The sequence below is a fragment of the Pleurodeles waltl genome, chromosome 9 (genome assembly GCF_031143425.1).
Source record: "Pleurodeles waltl isolate 20211129_DDA chromosome 9, aPleWal1.hap1.20221129, whole genome shotgun sequence".
NCBI lineage: Eukaryota > Metazoa > Chordata > Amphibia > Caudata > Salamandridae > Pleurodeles > Pleurodeles waltl.
Window position 1 is genome coordinate 926,012,493 of NC_090448.1, and position 20,750 is coordinate 926,033,242.

Genomic DNA, 20,750 nt, shown 5'->3' on the forward strand with positions numbered 1-20,750 from the left:
ATGGCTTTAGAAGGCATGTTAGGGACTGGTACAGAGGAAGTACAGTGATAGGTTTAAGTGCATCTCAAATATATAGCGTATATCATAACTTGATGGGAAGGGTTTGTCATTTATTCCATATACTAGCTATTTCACAGATTAGCCTGATTTGCTAACCTACATTTTATTTGTGCCAACACTATCCAGCATGACATTTTTTGTCACTGCTGCATACTGATTGATTGAGCTGATGATAATGTGACAAATAATAATAGGTAAAGGAGATTCAATAAAACAAAATACACAAGATGAGCATACCTAGATCTGGAAATCAGAAGTTTGTTACCATGTCATGTATGTGTTTTAGCCAGAGTGACTGACACATAGGAACATGTTTTTTCCATTATGAGTAGATGGTAGCTTGAGAAATAACTTCTAAAATATGTTATGGTCAGTATCATCCTTAATATTCTTAATATTTATTATGTTGTTGGTCATATTTGAAATGACAGAAGTGGAGAAGGCGAGATATGCTCAGCTTTAGACAGCTATCAACTAATATCTGTAGTTATCATCAAATATTCTATAGATACCCATTATTACACACTATGTAAATGGTGAGTGTTTTGGGTAAAACAGTTCTAGTTTCATTATTAATGCAGTCCTATAAGTCACTCTATCAAGCTGCTTCCTTTAACTCTGACCTGCGCATTTTAAAATAAATCACCCACCACTGGCCACTTGGAAGGAAATGTATAACAAAGAGTCTCAGACATTCTTGCCTGAGACATTGGTAGTAAAAAAGTAATATGTCCATATAGAGGCACAATAGGCACAGCCCTATTCTGATACTTTTCTGACTCAAAGACTGGAATCTGTCTTTCAGACAGCTCTATCCTGTAGTAAATACAAATACCGTTTCAGAGAGTGTGGGCCCTGCTCTTTACATCAACACTGACACCAACTAGTCTAACACCATGAATATCAATTTAAATGTTAAATGTTAAATAAAATATGTTTCAAGACAACATGGTTTTCCTGGAGGCACTAGAAAAGTGTTTCAACTTCCTTCAACAAACATTCCAACCTTGTGTGAGCAGTATGTATGTTCCCATTGCGTCGTTACCACCTTCTGACAATCAGCAGGCATATAGTAGCACCACCACCATCAGTAACAGTCATAATCATCAACAAAAGGGTCTTTATTTAAGGAACCTTGAAAGGGTATCCACATATAGCATTGATCCCTTTTCAGTTGCCTTCTGTCATGGCAAAATAATTTTTAACATTAACTCGGAGTCTAAAAAGGTAGCTCTGAACACTCCAGCCAAATGTGGTTTTGACAATTGTATAGATGACTGATTTGATTTGATTGCAGGTATCATCAATGATCTTATTGCTTCAATACAAAGTGTGGACATCACTAAAACAAGACAAACAAATCTAAATGGTGCAGTAAAATATAACCTTACTTGTACAGTATCTTTTAATGACTTGTTTGGCCAACGTTTTTAGCAGTGTTGATAATTATATCTGTATAAAATAAATTCTTAGAAAAACACTCAACATAATACCCTAGTAACTGTTTCTTAACAACAAAATAGTTGACATTGTAACAAAATGAACAGTTCTGACAACACAGTTGTCCAATCATAGGATAATTGGATAGGTTTGCTGTTATGTGTTTTTGTCTGCACATCTTGCCAAAGGTGCTCAGTCTCAAAATATCACTCACAGAACCAAAATGCTAAGTGGTTATACTTCCAACATCCATGATACATTATACAACCTTTTACATTCAACAACTGCCCACCAGTACTCCTTACTACATTGTTCTGAAGCTCAATTCCATGCAGAACCTCCATCTTAGTTCTGTCTTTCTAATGGGTAACTAAAAACAATGAATCACAACCTATTGTCCACACTGTGACTGCACCTTAACGTGCACCCAGCTTACTTTACAAGATGCACTAGACATTATTTCTGAAAAAATGCAACATTTACCATAACTTTCAAACACTTATGGAAATATTCAAAAGCAGAATACAATTGTCATATTGGTATGAGATAGGCTAATTCAAGAAAATGTTAAGAACTCTAAAAGTCACCTGAGAGATCTGTGTCCATGTAATGCACACAACCTACTCATACTTCATACAGAACAGTAATTATTAGGGCCTGATTTAGATGTTGGCAGTAATGGTCCTGTTGTTGATTTTCCACCGGGTTTCCCATCTGACACCTAGGTGGTCCATCCACTCTATTTAAATGTTGGTGGGTCAATAGAGGTAAGACCGCCGACAAACCACTGTCACCGCCATGAATCTCCACCCACATCAACAGGGCTAGGAGCAAAAACGATTGGTGGTGGGACCCCTCCCACTCTTTCCACTGAGCGAATCACGGTGTGGATTCCTGCTAACACACCTCTAGTGACTATACCTCCACACTGTGTTGTTGGATTGGGAAGGATAAAAGGACAAAACTCGCCTTTTTCCAAGTTTCTCATTTTCTGCCACCCCAAACTTAGTCATACAAGTCCTGCGTTTGCTGCTGCTACTAAAATGAAAATCAATATCGTCATCGTGGGAACAGAAGGTAATTCACGGCATTACCTGTCATCCTCGAAATTGTCGATGTACATTTATACTGGACTGGACTAAGTTTAACAAATACTTGCAAGCAATAGTACAAAGATGTGCAATGCATGTCTGTGATGTCGTAGTTAGAAAAATGTTTAAAACACATCTCAATATATCTGAAACACTCACCAATCTGTTACTAGCTGCCTTCATGGAAATAGACACCTACACAAAAAGTCCCATCAATCCCAACTCGAAATGTGTCCATACAGGTGTGTGCAATAATTTTCCCTAAACTGTCATATCATAAACATAAACAGTATACCAAGTAGGAACTACATAAATCTATGATAATGAACCAACTGCACTACAAAATGCTGCAGGTGGGTGTACATAGAATGTACTACCAATGTTACATCTAAAATGCAAACATGTCAGAGATGTATGAAGGTCACATGTCCCCTTGGTTTGTGCAAGTTGTAACAAACATTAGGTGTCATTTACCATTAAAGTGTCAGGTTCTCAGTGTAATATATATGTGTATGTTATAGACATGCTATGTTAAACTAACACACATGCATTCTCCAGTCATAAAAATAAACATACATATAATTTTGGTATAAATGTCCAGTAACATGATGAATGCTTGCACCAAAATTAACATGTCCTTCACAAATGTTCAACACTAACGAACGCATTCCAAAAATATCTAAAAAATAAAACCTTTGCTTGCTTTCCATTGCTTGCACTCACATTAGGAGAAATATCATCAGTTAACAATTATTAACACTAAAAAAATAAGGCCAGGACAAAGCTATTGTCAAATATGTCAAAATTCATAATAAATGACAAAGGATCAAAGACCAAGGCCCATATTTATACTTTTTTGCGCAGCATTTGCGCTGCTTTTTGACGCAAAAACGGCGTAAACTTACAAAATACAATTGTATTTTGCAAGTTTGAGCCGCTTTTGCGTTAAAAATGATGCAAATGTGGCGCGAAAAAAGTATGAATATGGGCCCAAATGTCCCATGCCTGCGTTGCATGCCCACAACTTGCCTCCAATTCCCACTTCCAAAATCAACCTCCTCCTTAATGGGGCATCCATGGGCCAGAGAGCAGGCACCTCAATAATCTTAATTTGTGGGGGGGGTCCTTGGGTTTGGGAGGGGTGGACTTAGATTTGGAAGGGGTGGATTTGGGCTTGGGAGTAGTGGGTTTGGAAGAGGTGGATTAGTATGTGGAAGGGGTCGGTTGGAGTGTGAAAGGGGTAGTAAGACATTTGGGGGGTGGATTTAAGTTTGGGGGTCCTGGGATGTGGAAGGGATGAATTGGGGTGTGAAAGGGATGGAAAGACGTGTGGGAGGGGTGGTTTGGTATGTAGAAATGTTCAGTCCTGGGCAAAGATAAGGTCTTCAATGGGAAAATGGGCAGGGTGGTTGGTAGTGACTTCAGGTTGGGAGGTAAAGGTAGTGTATGATGTACATCTATCTATTGACCCTGTGGGTCTGGTGTATGTGTTGGTTTGTGCCTCTTACTGTGTGTCTGTTGTATGGGTGAGTGTGGGTGTTTGTGTACTGTATGTGTAATGTGCAATGTATGTGTTTGTATGTGGATGGGTGTGCTGTGTGTGGTTGTGGTGCCTGTGAATGTGCTAGTACATGTGTGTGGTGGTGGGTATGGATGTTTGTGTCGTGATGGGTGTCATGTCTGCAGGTGTGGTTTCAGTGGGTCAGACATGGCACTGTGAATGCTCATCCAAGCAAGCTAGCATCTGAGGCATCTGCCCACTAAGTACCTGGATGGCATTCAGTAGTGCAGTCTGGCCTAAAGAGGTAGTCCACAATAGGCCAATAGCCTCCTCATTTAAGGCAGCCTGGGAGACAGGGGTGGGTTGGAGGTGCCCAAAGCAAAGGTAATGCTACCCCTTTTAGGGGCACGGCTATGGCCAACTGGGGGGGAGCAAGAAGGATGATGGAGATGGAAATGTGAGTGGCGGACAGCAATGCAGGTGGAATTGTCACAATTGTCACACTATGGTCCTCCACCCCTATGGGTTGGTCTTCTCTGGAGGCCTCCGAAGATGATGTAGAGTTGCTGGTGGCCTCCCTGCTTGTCCCCTCACACTCCATGGAACTGGGTCCATCAGTGTCTGTGGTGTCTGCACCAATACCACAGTGCCCAGCTTCTTCTCCACCGACGTGGCTGCTATCACCTTCGCCTTGCCCAGATGATGCTGAAAGCAGTGACACAACAGTTTGAGTGTTTCTGTGTGAATAGACATTTGTTCACAAAACAATTACCAAGTCTTCATATTAAACCAGTTTCAAGGCTCTAAGTCTTTGCTTCTTTATTATCAGTATCTTATCCATGTAGGGAAGAATTCCACAAACCATTTGCTCACAGTCTAGGAATTCCCTGTGTTAACTCCCATATCATGTCTGTCTTTAGTATCTCATCCACTTTTAATTCTCTGCATAACAAATGCCTGTGACAGCATGAGTAAATATATAGGGCTGGATACACTTGTAACCCACTTCAGTAGAGCAAAAATGCATCCACATTTCCAAAAGAGTCATGCTTTGGATCTGATATTGGTTTATCAAGATGGGATTCCCCAACATCTATGTGATGTAACCTTTCATCTGCAAATGTCCTTGTAAGTATCATTTTCCTTACCATCATTGATTACTCATCTGGACATAATTAAGGACACTTAAATGTAATTTGGGGAACACGTAACTCTGTCACCAATGTGGACACATTCCTATCTGTTTCAATCAATACAGTTTGGCATAAGAATTCATGTTGGTTGATCGAGACTGGCTTACATGCACATTTGTGAAGGACTAAGGATCCATGACAGTCTGCTGCTATCTACATAAGCTGACTTGAATCTTGCTGTTAAAACATTTTTCTGACATATCCAATCCATTTGGAGGAGATGCTCTCAATCATACTGTCATTGTACCAACTTACCAATGCAACGACTGAAGCATCAACTGTATCATAAGTAGGCCTGTACGCAGTTCACAGACTTCTGCTACATGGAACTCTGCAAATAGCCGAAAAACTGAGCTGTGCTACGCAAAGTCCCACGAGGGGCTGAGTTTGCATAAGTCACAGTGTTTACTCTGATTTTCAGCAGCAGGAGTTTCTCCCAGGCTATACCATCCATGTAAACTGCATCATATGGAGCGCCAGGGGGCACTAACTTCTTTCTGCAGCTCGAGTAGATTGTCTACTCAAGCAGCAGCTTCCTCACTGCAAGCAGCAGCTTTCTCAACATGGGCAGGCACAAGCTGCCACAGTTGCCCGTGTCAGAAATCTCGCTCACACTCACCAACATAGCAAATTCTCCCACTCGGGCTTGCCAACTTAATGTTGGCAAGCCACGCAAGAGAAAAAAACTCCCCTCCGCATCACTTTGTGGAGTTTTTCGGAACCCAAACTCTGTGAATTCTGCCGCCAGAGCAGAAATTTTCACCCACCTCTAATCATAAGTGCTTACTATGCCATGTCAGCAATAATAGGGGCTACATTGCCTACTCCATTTGTGATGGAGCATCACACTTGACACAATCCTCAAATGGGGCATATTTAGTACTAATGTCCCTCATAAAATGCAGAAAATGCAGGCACCACTTTTGTGCATGCAGACATGTGAGCTCAAAACAGTACTTGGCTTGTGATGAGGAAGCTAGTGACAACCTTTAGCACAAGACAATACACCAAACACAGCGTCAGACATCGTCTGAAAAACTTACACCTCCAGAAATCCTTTTCTGCGTTGGTCGTGTGTCAGCTGTCGTGTTGATGCTAAACAACATTGCTGTAAATTTAAAAGGTTAAACAACAAGAATAGCTACAGGTAATAAATCACCCGCATGATGCGTCTGTGAAACCTTCAACTGCCCATCAAGCTCTGGGTAGGTCAGTGCAAGGATGCAGGCCATTAGGGTGAGTCAGGGTGTGGTGCACCCGTTTGCCTCATTGGGAGGCCTGGTCGAGGTGGACTTGATCGACTTTCTGATCCAGCTTCGGAGGTCATCCCACCTCTTCCTGCAATGCAGGCTACACTGTGTATGGCCCTCCAGTGTCCGTGCATTCTTGGTAATAGCCTTCCATATGAATGTTAACCTATATGGGTGAGAAAAAATAATAAAAGAGGTTTTGAGTGATCTTGTTTCACTGCAGTGGTGTGACACAATTTTGTTGCATCTCTCACATGCATTCCCAAAACAATCAGTCCAGATTATTTTCAAGCATTTAAAGGTTCCAAGGAAATACTAATTTGCAGTGATCTGATGAGTACCCTCAAGACCTTCTTTCTCCTCATGTTACCTACCAATCCAGGCCACCAATATCAACTAGGCCATGGCTAGGAAACTTTTCCTGTAGTGAGGTTTGCTCCAGATTAGTCCTAATCATTGTGAGCTACTAAAGGCCAAACAACCTGTACATAATCGGCACATACCCCATGCACAGCTACATTGACTTCATGCCTGATCTTCTAAGAGCCAGATACTATGGTTTGCAGCACATACAGTGACTAAGGGCTGTATGAAAGGGTTGCCATGTGTCAGTGAGAGCATGGTGTTGGGTGATATATGAACAAGAGTGTGTAGAAATGCGACATACTCGTATGGATGATTAAAAGCCTGTGTCCTTTAGACTGAGAGCACAGGAAATACCTTCCTCCATATGTGGCACCATGACATGTTTGAAACATACAAATACTCTTACTTCAAATTATGGGATGTAATTTCACATGACAGAACAGCATCAGACAACTCCACAGCTTTGAAGATTCTTCTTCCACTTTACATTGCACTCATATCGACATGGACTGCATGTTTTCATTTATACTAGTGGTACAGTATCTACCAACCCCTGGAAGTAAGGGGCCATCAGTTTATCTAATGTACTCTGGAACTGTGAGTACCATGAACTGAAAATTCAGCTTATCCTTTCAGGTGACTTTTAATTTCAATGTACAGACTGTTCTAACATTGTCAAACAAATTCTGTACCCAACTAAATTGTTCAGTTCACTACACTCCAATAACAACACTTAACTCATTAACAAAAAGGGATAAATTAGCCTGTGTACAAAGGTGGGACAAGTTATTTTGACAAACATTTACCACTAAATATGTCCCTGTTCCTCTGGGTTCCGATACAGCTCACTGAAGAGAGACAAGACCTCCCTAGTTAGGAGCTCCAACTCCTCAGGGGAGAACACAGAGGCCCTGTCACCTGCTTTTCCCAGCATCCTTGCTCCCAGAGGTCGGTGACAGCAGAAAAAGACCCAGAGGTGTTCTTGTCTGTAGTGTTAGGAGGCAAGAGAGTTTTTTTCCAGATGCTGCGTACAAGTACACGGCGTACACACTCTATGGTGGAGATGGACACACACGTTAGCCTATGGCAGTGTCCATTGTGGAGTGTTCCACCTACTACTCGGTGAACTTCCACCATCAGCAGTAGGATGGGCAATCTCCTGATGGCAAGGTCAGGCACCTGCTATTTGAGGATGTGACGCTGTGTATTTTTAAATTGTTTGTGCGTCACCAGCACTTAAAATGGTAGCTACTTTGAATACAGACCTCAGATACATACAACACTATTTTTGTCAAATTTGACACTTTAAAAAGTGGACCATTACAGTATTTGACATAGATAGTGCCCCTGTGTATGTTATACTTCTGTTGACTGTAAGTGAAAAAAAAGAATAATATGCAAATAGTACACTTCAAATGCATTATTTACACATTATTTAAAAAAAATGCCAGACATAGAAATAGATTTGAAGTAGAAAAAATGTTTTAAAATATGGGAACATATAATGGCTCAATATGGCCACTAACTTAACCAAGACATAAGATGTGTGTTGATTGTTAAAGTCTTGTGTGACGATTTTAATTGATAGTTTGTTTTCCTTACATGAAGATATATTGACCCAGAAATGAGTAGAACAAGGTGTCCTCAAGTTTTCAGACCGTTTCCAGACCATGACACCATGGAGTAAAGGGAAATAATAAAAAATGTCAGATTAAATAGGCAAACTATACTGGATTAGTGTCATCATCTGGAGCCTTATCCCTGCCTCACTAAAGTCATACAACAACAATAACACAACAACAATAACACCAATAGTACAATTCATGTCAGTACTTCATTTTGTGACCACCAGCTCTTTTTAATGTACTGTGGCAGTATCTGGAGGCAATTCACAGACAACTTTAAGTGGTGTTACAAGATGTCCTTGCTTCAATGATGAGACACATCAACAAATCCATCCAGTTTTGAAAACCTCAGTATTTTGTCAATATGAAGGGAGATTTGTATGCCTTGGGTGACCTACCACATGTGGTTGGAGCAATTGATGGAACACATATTGCCTTGGTGCCACCACATGCAAGGGAACATATCTACTGCAATTGGAAGAACTTCCATTCCATCAATGTGTAAATTTTCTGCTTACTGAATGTATACATCTCAAATGTACAGCATTCCAGTGTGAACACAATTCCTTTGTACTATGGAACAGCACCATACCCCTGCAAATGTCACATCTTGGACCTGAGAGGGCCTGGCTTGTTGGTAAGTACAATATGACTTGAGGATCATTTAATCCTAGTTTTGGAAGGTTCAGTGGGTTGATATGATATTAAACAATAGATATGTTGCTTTCATGTAGGAGACTCAGCTTATTCTAACAGACCATGGTGGTTAGCACCGCTGGTGAATCCAACAATTCCAGGGGAAGTCTGGTTTAATGAGGCCCATGGAAGAACATGGAGGCCAGTGGAGCAGGCTTTTGGGCTCCTCAAGGCCAGGTTTAGGTGCCTGGACAAGACTAGTGGAGCCTACCTCTACTCACCTGATAAGATGTGCCAAATCACAGTTGCCAGCTGCATGCTCCACAACATCGTCTTGCAACAGAGCATCCCAATAAACGCAGGGAATAGAGACCGCGAAGAGCCACTTGATGAGGATTTTAAAATGGCCAATGAGGATGACAGTGTTGATTGACCTACATTAAGATGTTATTGACCACTTCTTCAACTGAATGTAGGTTTAGCTTTACATATTGTAACCTCTAATGTCAGATCAGATTGTGACATAGAGAACATATCAGTCTGCAATGGTATTTTGGTAGGCATTGTCAGTTCAGCGAAGTCCAAGGCAAAGATGTTAGTAGATCAGAGTTCCCCTCACTAACTACTGTGTTTATTGACAAAGATTAACTTTGCTTTGGGCTAAGTGTATGTGTCCTCCTCATGTGTAATTTGAGTCAAATTTAAAATGTAAAATCGTCAATTATCCCTTGTTATCCTGTTCCAGGTTCTTTCACCATCTCATCTTTACTTTGACATTTCAATGTTGTGACATTGGCAGTGATATGTTGCTGTTGGAAAGTACAAAGTGAACATGAGTTCAGACACCCACTTGGGATGAACAGATCTTGTACAGAGACAACTTGCACAGTGATTGAATGGAAGTTCGGGAGGCTGTATCAGACCTGTGTGATATTGCCATCAAGGCAATATGTGCCATGTAACTTGCTCAACCATCATGTGTATGTCAAGCCATAGTATACCAGTCTTCCTTCACACTGGATAAATCTTCAATTTGTGTTCAGTGGAGGTAGCTTTAGATGTGTCTCCTAACAGCTGATAGAATTTTTTTTAGCATACCACTGAATGGTGGTTGTGACATTGCACCAGATACTGCTACAGTGTCCTGTAATGGTCATGTAGCCTCAAATTGGTTTACTGCCATGTTGTGGTCGATTGATGTTATTCATGTAGGATTCCCACTGTGAGGACAGTACGTCTGGCTCCAGCTGAAGTCATGAATCATTAATAGTTTGCTTTTTCATTTGATTTTATTAAATATTCCCTTTCTTCCATGGTGTCAAGGTTCTACAGTGTCAACTTCTCAATGGCCTGAACTGTTTGGGTTCTGCATGGTTTGTGAAAATCATATTTGATTGTATAACAGACTTGTTACCTACAAATGTATGACATCAATACATTCAGATTTCATTGTTTATTGCTCTGTATTTGTTTACACGGGAAACACTTTACCAAGTTGGAAACTATTATTAGTTTTAGTGTCACATTGTCTGACAGATTTAAAAAATGATGGTGTACAGAAGATATATAAAAGAAATTACCACAATAAATACAACACCATTCTTTGACTTTATTTTAGGCATTTATTTTGAACAAAAAATGAGTGCAATATACTTGAAACCAGAGTGAAAAAGAACAAGGATAAAAACTAAAGTTCATAATGGTGGATGAAACTATATTTTTTTAGCACAAATTGTTTGGAGTCCAATGTCCAAAATATAACTCTTTCAAACAAGGTAAATGTGTCCATGAAATAGTTTTCAGAGTAAATGGTAGACGCTCACGTGAAGAAAATAGGTTCAGCGACTCTTGGAGGTTGCAGTGGAGGTCTTGGCATCGTCTTCTGGTGGTCTGGATGAACTTCCCCTCCTCAGGGGCACAGGTGCAGGGGATGGGATGGGTGGAACATCACCCCAGAAGAGCAGCACAGATTTTAATTTTAATTCTGCAGCTCAAGCATTTGCTCCCTCTGCACCTGCTTAAGGTCCCATATCTCTGTTAAGACCTGGCCCATCATGTTTTGGGACTGTTGTAGTGCTCCAAGACTCGGTCATTAGTGGGCTGAGTGACAATGATGCCAGCGGCCTCGCTTTGCTGCCCATTGATTAACTTCCACGGCCCGTACCCCCACTACCCTGTGCTCTGGAGGCCATTTGGCCCATCCCACTGGGTTCTGTTTCAACTGGAGGTGATGGTGGTTTCTGAACAGTAGCCAGGACTGGGGCACAAGATGAGAGCTGTGTTCTTCTGGACACAGGAAGTAGAGGTATTCATAGACTGAGTTATTGCAGCAGCTGGGGTGGGTGGCGTAAGTGTGGACCGAATGTGACTCACTGGGACTTTCTACCCAGACAGGCCAGATGGACCAGGCATCCCCCTCAACTTCTGGACTTGCAGAAGTGATGTCCTCACTGAAGGCTTGATCCTGGCCTGAAGTGGAGGTGTCATTGATTGCAGATGGTGGTCCACTGGCCCTGGGTGTGGGTCCTAACATGAATTACAAAAAAATACATTAAAGGTCTGTATTGTACCTAAAATGTGTCTTCACCTAAAAATGAAGCAACCTAAAAAATAAACAAATATAATTAATGGGATGTTTTGGCCTTTGTCTGATTTTTAATTTTTTATTCATGCTGGGTACTGTACAAAGATGCACACTTCAGAAACAATGATGGAGAGATGTCCTGAAATTAACATTTTATTTAGAAAGTGTACCTTACATTTACTAGACATGCAACTCAACATACTAGAGAGGAGATTTGAGAAATGATCCATTTCAAGGCTTGAAGCCTCACAAGCAAACCATAGTAAAATGTATTGGATTAAATGGCATTGGTCATCATATGAACACTGTAAAATAATTTTTGTATCAATGCAACTTATAATCAGCATGCCAAAAAACACGATTGGGAACCTTTGAATACACAACTATGAGTTATGCAAGCAGGTAGATCAATTCAATAGAGTAACAAAAAGGAGGCAACATACTGGATCATAACAGCATATGAACGTTTGATACATTCCATGAAATGGTGAATAACAACTGCATTAAGCAATGACTTTTGTGCATATGTGGAAGGAAAGGGAGGTTGGGCAACACCACATTGCACTATTGTTTTGCAGAGACAAAAGCAGGGCATTATGGTAGTTGCAGTCATTTGTAAACACTTTTGCTAATACTTGTGAAAAAGTGAATAACACATACCTGTATAAAATAATACAGTAAAAATAAACACACATTTACGATATATACACATATATGCATAATAATGTGAATAGGTTAAGATATTTGGAACCTGTTTCCTTTCCCCTGCTACTAAATTCTTCCTGTTTGTTCTGACTGTTACCTACATCATTCAATCTGTTGACTATTCTGTTCAACATTTGTCTTTTCTGAGATATGGTAGTATTTTCTACTTGTGCTCCAAACAATTGTGGCTCTACTCTAATAATTTCATCAACCATCACTATCAATTTTCTCTCTGTAAAACTTCCGAAAAAAATATACAAGTGTACCTTCAGTGATTTGAAAAATAATGAAAAAAATGAAAAAGTGGAAAAACACAGAGAGAGGATAGAAACATGAAAATAACCTGGCTGTTCAGTGGCAAGGTCGTCCTTAAAATGTGGTCAGCTTTGGAATGGCAAAGGATGATGTTGTGAAATGGAGTGTGTTTTATATTGTGTTTCGCTGGTGTTCACAATTGTCCAATGTACATCAGGTGTGGGCTGCTAACAACCATCCAATAGCCACAGGCATTGTACAAAGCGGAACGAGTCAAGTGACGGACTCCCATTGTCATGGGACTGCTAATGGTACACCACCAGCTGGACGATGTTATCTAAATATGATTGGCACAATGTCACCATCCTGATGGTGACAAAGTGCTATTTGTCAGCATTAGAGACCACTGTGTCGGCTGTGAGGTACAGCTAGCGTGACAGGGTACACTCCATTGACGCGGACATCAGTTGAACCACCATAGATCCAAAGACGGTGGTCAGAACACCATCAGCTTTAGGGAGTGCTTGGGACCACCACTGCAGCAGATTGGCAGTAATACCATCATTATCTAAATCAGGCCCTTAGGGGCATATTTATACTCTGCCTGTGCTGAATTTGCGTCAAACGTTTTGACGCATATTCGGCACAATCCCTACACCATATTTATACTTTGACGCCCGTGAACGCCAAAATTCCGCAGTGTGCGTCATTTTCTGGATGCGTGAAACCGCCTTGCGTTAATGACATGCAAGGTAAGCGTTCCAGTCCAAAAAATGACTTAAACACCCATGCGCCATATATATCCTAACGCGCAAAAATCCAGCACGGCTGAGAGGCGGAGGCGTAAAATGACGCACAGCCCTATTTGCGTAAAAAAATAATGCCTGGGTCAGGGCAGGGGTTAAAACGGGGCAAACACACCACTAATTAAGGAAAACACACAGAAGCAACAGCAGAGCTTAAAGAGGAAGACATGGAGGTGCAATTCATCCAGCATGCACAAAGAAGCAGAGCACAGGACCAACACCAGCAGTTTCCACCACACCAGCAGGGACCCCAAAGGCAACGCAGAAGGCAGGAGAGGATATTCAGAACCAGGACAACCCTTCAGGGACTCTGGCAACAAGACATCATCCAGAGGTACAGACTCAACTGGCAAGCCATTCAGCAGCTGCTGCATCACATTGAGCCACAGGTGGCACCCAGCTTGCAGATACCCCACATCATTCCACCAGAGACCAAGCTGCTAGCTGTCCTCCACATGTTGGCAAGTGGCTCGTTTCAAACCACTGGTGCCCTGGTTGCGGAATCTCATAGCCCTCATTCTCTGACTTCATACCCAAGGTATTGGATGCCATCATCTCCCTCACACCCCGCCACATCAGCTTCCCCAACGCACAGCAGAAGCAGCAGGAGACCAAACAGGGCTTCTACCAAATCAACGGCTTCCCACATGTGCTTGGTGCCATTGATTGCACACATGTACGCATTGTGCCACCTGCTGCAACCGAACATCTATACCGCAACAGGAAGCAAACACACTCCATCAATGTGCAGGCCATTGTCGATCACCGGGGTTTGATCACCAACATCATGGCAAAGTATCCTGGGAGTGTACATGAATCATTCATCTTCCGCCACTGCACCATCAATTAACACTTCCAGGATGGATGATATCGCAATGGCCTTCTTGTTGGTAAGTACAGAAACGTAGTTATATACACACAGCACTACAACCCTGTAGGACACACAACACATACACCACTACATTGACACGTGGCCAGGAAGACACTGAGGTTGTGACACTACTAGTCATGTGTGATATCCTCACCCAATGGGTTACACACCTAGGGACAATTGACAGATGAAAATAACAACAGATGCCACTCCTGAGCCACAAGAGAACAATATAAAACCACACAGTGCTGCCGACTTATGGAGATGTGTTGTACATTGTCACCTAGCCAAATCAAAGGGCCTCACTGATGTTTAACAAATTCTATTGCATATGTTAAATTGGATGTAATGTCCAGGCCATATAGATGCAACCGTGTTACCACCACTGTGGAATTGATTCTGTGTATGGAAGTATCATGTCACCCCCAGTTAAGACACATGGACACCTCTTGCACATGACATAATGCATGGGAGTACACAATGTACTGCAAGCCTACAACTATACCGCTGACGTCCGGTCAATGAGTCAAACACCAGTTCAGATAATGAAACATTCCAATGCCGATGGTACATCCTCGAAGCCTAGGATTCCACTAATAACACAAACACAGATGAGTTACAGACAACACAAGATAACAACTGCCATGCAAAGTGATAATCATGGTGCAAGCACCATCAACATTTTTCATTCATTTTCTCTTTCAGCTGATCAAGGGTATGGGATCCTGCCATGGATCATGACCCGATTTGCAAACCCAAGTACAGCATCAGAGTGTGCATATAATGAGGCACATCGGGGGACACGCACCATGGTAGAGAGAACCTTTGGCATCCTGAAGTCAAGATTCAGGTTCCTCAACATCACCGGAGGCAGCCTCCTATACTCACCTGAAATGGTCAGCAAGATCATTTTGACCTGTGCCATCCAGCACAAAATTGGGGAAAGGAGGAACATTCCCCTCTATGAACCAGACCCACAAACGATTGAAGAGGAGGAAGAGGAGGATGCTGTCCATCAACATGAGGGGGACCATCCAAACACTGCAGCAGGATGGTGTCGGAGACAACACATTGTACAAAACTTATTTTAACGCTACTCACCATCAACACTGTCTTACCATATGTCATTAAACACCTATTCTAATCAACTAATCATGGTCCGGGTAATTACTTATGCATCACATTATCCCTAGGATTCATAATCGGAGTTTAGCCTCATGGAGCATTGCAGATATACAGATTAGGATCCTGAAAAATACACATCACATTTGATGGGTATGAATGTACAGCCAACTTCACACACAGTGTGAATAACATATATCCTGTCCATTTCACACTTGAAGGTCGCTATCAGAGGACCACAGCTATAGCACACATACATGTTGGCAACATGGTTCATTGCAGCATATGGCACACAGCTAAGACACCATCATTCATAAGGTAATAAACTGCTTCATACATGAGGCAGTGGATGTGCTATTGTATTGGCGACAGGAATGTATGACCAGACCCTTGACACCAGTAAGTGTGACATCAGCTATCTCTGCCAGGAGTATGTGTGACAAGAAGTCTATGTAAGCTGCAAATGGATTGCACGAGTGCCCCAGGTATGACAAGCATTGCACACAAGACAAGCCTGTGCATGCCATCCTAGGTCATGAGTGCTGCCACTGCCATGTTTTCAGTCTCTCCCCACTCGCCTCTAGAGGGCCCTGGAAATTGACTTTTTTTACCCAGATAATCCTTCACCTACACACACCCAGACTCACATTCTGACTCCAGTGTGCTTCCTCTTTAGTATGGCATGCCATAGTCACAGTTCATCTGTCTGCATGGACTTTAGGTCAGATAATGCACTGACTGGTAGTCTGTAGGACCTGTAATCAACTGTCCATTGTTTCCCATGTGAAAGGTACTGTTGGCCCTTTGAACTTGATTCTTACCTACAGGACTTGTGAGAGACTGAAGCTGCACACACCTGTGAGCACTTCCATGCAGACCAGCCATTTGAACGTGCACTGCCCTTACTGCTGCCTGGAACAGCTTAGAAGCTGCCATTATATGTATATCCTTATTATGCATTGCCGTATAAATCACTTGTGTAACACAGGCTTTGGTTGACTGTGTAACTTTGCAGCCCACAGGACAAATACAGTTTTCATTTTCCACAGTGTTGTTCCATCTTTTCCCAATCAGAGTCTGCTCACTGTGTATTTGCCTAGTTCATGTTAGTTCCTGACAGATCCTCCATCCTGTTAGCCTGATTGGTTCCTGTCTTTGTGTTACCATAAAGGTTCCCTGTGGGTACATTTGACTCATAGTTGCTTTCCATACCCCCACTTTCCTCCTGGGGTATTGTGTCTGGTAGGTCTACGATGAATCCTCAAATAGATTGTATAGTATAATCAGTTTACTTATCGTATCATGGTGTGGGACATGTCTTCAAATAGCCTAATCACGGCCCATCCCTTGTTTGGGTTTCATGTATGCATGAGTGACAATCAGTGACAGTGTACCATGGTTGTATGTATGGATTGGGCATGGTGGCTCCAGCACAACAAACAACGTTTGCTAATGTGCATGAAAGGACAAAACATGTTTGTGCCCTGACGGTCCACACACAGATTCACATCAGCCCCAACCTATTGATGGGCCTTGCGTGTTGAATAGCTGTGAGATTAATCACCACAGAGGCACTGATGTTCCCAATTTGCAGCAGGAATTTTAGAGGCCACCCAGGGTACAAATGTTGTGATGAAACCGGCGGGTTAAAATGACTGATTCATTAACTTTGTCAGCACACCAAGGTTGCCCTGTTGTCAGTCTCATAAGACTTCTGCAGTGCCATAGGTGGACTATTCCCATGTGTGTTGTCAATTCCTCTTTGGCTTTCATTCAATTCTGCTTTGAAGGATACTTAATGCAGGGAATGGCTCCACAGACTCATGACTAGACCTGCACGTAACTGTGACCCCACTAATGACACGGGGTACACATGACCACACACTTGAACTGGACACCTTTGTGCAATTAACCAATGGAAATATGTGAACACATGCTCCTTGGTCTGCTGGTCCTCCACTGCCACAAGAGAAACATAGGTCATTTTGTATGACTCAAACTGTGGAGGGACATTACATTTTTGGATTGGTTTTGGGACTCTGTGTCACAAACACCGTACCCACATAGCATTGTCAAATGCGTGACTCATGGGTAGTATCCAAACAAGTGACCAGGAAGTGGTATCCAACATTCCAGTACATGTGATGGCTTAGTCTTGTAACATTGCCATTATCAAACATCCTCTATCTATCCTGTGCATAGTTTGTCATGGGAGATGCTTTTGTCCCAAACGTCAGGCATATACACACAGCATTTGTTGCTACGTGTATGACAAACACATTTCCTGACTCAGTGCCACACTGAATAGCATCTGATGGTTATCCACATTTACAACACATGCATACAAGCACATTTATGATAACACATCTTGTGATGTTCACACAGAGGGACAACTAAAAATGAAATAGCCAATTCACAGACATTGACACACAGGCAATGAGTTAATGTATTATGTTGCGTAGCCTTGCTATCCTCTATTGACGCACAACCTGCTCAAACTGGGTAATACCAATTTGTATTCCAAAAGTTGGGTTATCAATTGCATCAGTGAAGAGTGCTAATCTTGTACAACAACTAGAGGATCATGGTCAGCAGTAGTGTGATCTGCCACATGTGCCCAAACACTAGAATGCACAATGTAGGTGCAAACAGCCAATCTCTGTATAGTTACAGCTGTCACGTACTATAAAAATGTGAGAAATGACCAAAAACCAGTAAAGACAGAAATGTTGACGCATACGGATAAAAAAAGATGCAGATGCGTAAATAAATTGCTGCCTATGCGTGGAAAAATGACGCTCACAGCCATGATACATCCATTGGCCCCAAGCGGTAATTCCTACACTGTACCCCATGAAATTGGTTACCAATGCTCAATATTTGGAACTATGGATGTGGGGTAATTTTTAAGCATGTGCGTCAACAAAAATGATGCACAGACTGTCAGCATCATAATATTTTGACGCATCATAATAAAAACACACCGCATTTGAGGCAGGAAGTGATGTAATAGGACATCCTACTTATAGAATTGTTACAGTGGGTGTACTTTCACTTTGCAGTCTGTGATTTTTCTAGACTGTGTGGCTGTGTTTTGACTTGTCTCTCTGTGAATATTGTTAATTTGTCTCGTGTGTGCTCTTTCTATTGTCTTTTGGTGTTTTGGAAGTTTCTGTGGTATCCTGTGTAAGTGTATTTTTGTCATTTTTGGTGTCTAATTTTGTCTTTGTACTGTTGGGAGTCTGTTGTGGGTATTGTTAGTTTGGGGATAGTTGGGTTGTTTTAGGGTTACTTTTATTTCATTTTCCTCCCTCCTTTCCCTTTATTGTCCTCTGTACCCCTTAATTTTAGTAATATTTCTGTCATGTTGGGTAGGCCACTTCTGGGGACAGTGGATGAGGAGGAGCTGGGGGATTCATTTGGCTGGTGTGCCACTTGCTCCACTTGATGATCGAAGAAGGAGGCAGGGTGATACAGGGGTATTACAAAGAGGCAAGGAGGCTCCGGTGGTCAAAGGTGTTGTACCATCTTCGACGCGTCTACAACACACCACGCAACGACCACCAACTAAAGCACCGCTGGGCTGACCTTGTTGCCAGAGAGCAAGACCTGCTGGACCACCTGGGTATTGTGATTGGTGCCCTGTTGGTGAGTACAATTCAGAGTAATGTGCACATTTAAATGCTCTGTAGTGACAGTAGCAGATTTGTTGATATCCTGCAGGCAATGCATGTGGAATGCAAGTTAAACATACAGTGGCCCTGAGTTATACAATAATTCCTACACATTACCGTCATTTGTTGACGCAACAGCTACACTAAGTTACAAAACAGAACTGGAGCTTGTAAATTAGTGCTGCCTTCATGTCAATAGATGATGCTAATGCGGCTCTAGCATATGTTTTATCCATGGTCTGTGAGTGTACCAGGAAAGAGATGTTTTTCATCAGCTAATTCCAAGAATTAATGTGTTACCCAAGTATTTCGAATACATGTCTGAACTTTATTCTGGGCCATACGTACCAATTTCTTTCAAACCTCAGGTATTATCTTAGGCTGATAGTTTGACTTGGTTGTGCCGCAATTAAATTAGGAATGGATGCCAAAGCAATGCACACCTGTTCAGATCTAAATGTTTGGTGCTACTTTCCATAGCTGTAGCATATAACATGAAGCAAATTATACAAATTGAGGGATAACAACTATCCATGGCCCTCTGTACCTGTGTGTTTTAAATTTGTCTTGGGCACAATAGCTGGAGCAGAGCTAATATATTTTCCATCTGTATTTCTCTATAGCCATGCACTTCTCATAAGTTATGGGGTCATCATGGGATACCTGACGTTGGGGAATGCATGGTCACAATGTATTATGTGCCTGATGTAGTGCAAGGGACCCCTGACCAATTCCATCATACACATAAAGTTCCCTAATACTTTGCTAGTTTCGTTTGGTACACCCCTGATGATCTAATGCCGCATATGTACAATAACTAACTTCCCAGTATGGAGGCTATCACAGATATGGGTGTATGCTAAGATCAGAAGACCAGCATTCCTGTGACTGCTGCCATTCGGAAGGTACATACATATTGAAACCTACATCATCATGATTGACACAGTGGTACATTTGCTAAACCATGTTGTAATAATGTGACAGTGTCAGTTTGCTGTATACCCGCTGATCTCCCAACTTGGCAAATGTAAGATGATGAATGTTGCTAACTGTGATTTCCAAAACCCATTATGGGTACACAGGGCAATGAGTGACACATTTCAGGTGCAATTACTACACCTGTGCCCATGCATTCTGTCATGGATGACTACAATATACACTGTCAGCATATATCTCATTGTTTGTATTAAAATATAAAAAATGGCCAATCCATGTCTTGCCTCAAACTGTCAACAAATAACGCACAGCATCCCTGCCATTATAGTGTCATAGGGGGCATATGTGGCTCAGGGTACACTGTTAATGTTGCATATGTAACCTACACACAACACAGGCCCTACATGTAAGGAACCATAGAAAGCATGATAAATCATGACCTTCAGTCAACCCACAGGAGCATCACACAGTAACTGATTGTCCCTTGATGCACAAGCCACAATACCTGAGTGACTGGTCTTTCAGTGATCCAGGAATGTGGCTTTGCATGTCTCTCATTACTACAAATGATGAGAGAAGTACACTCCATAAATGAGTCTGCAAACAATTGATGGAGCATGTTTGTCACCACATGA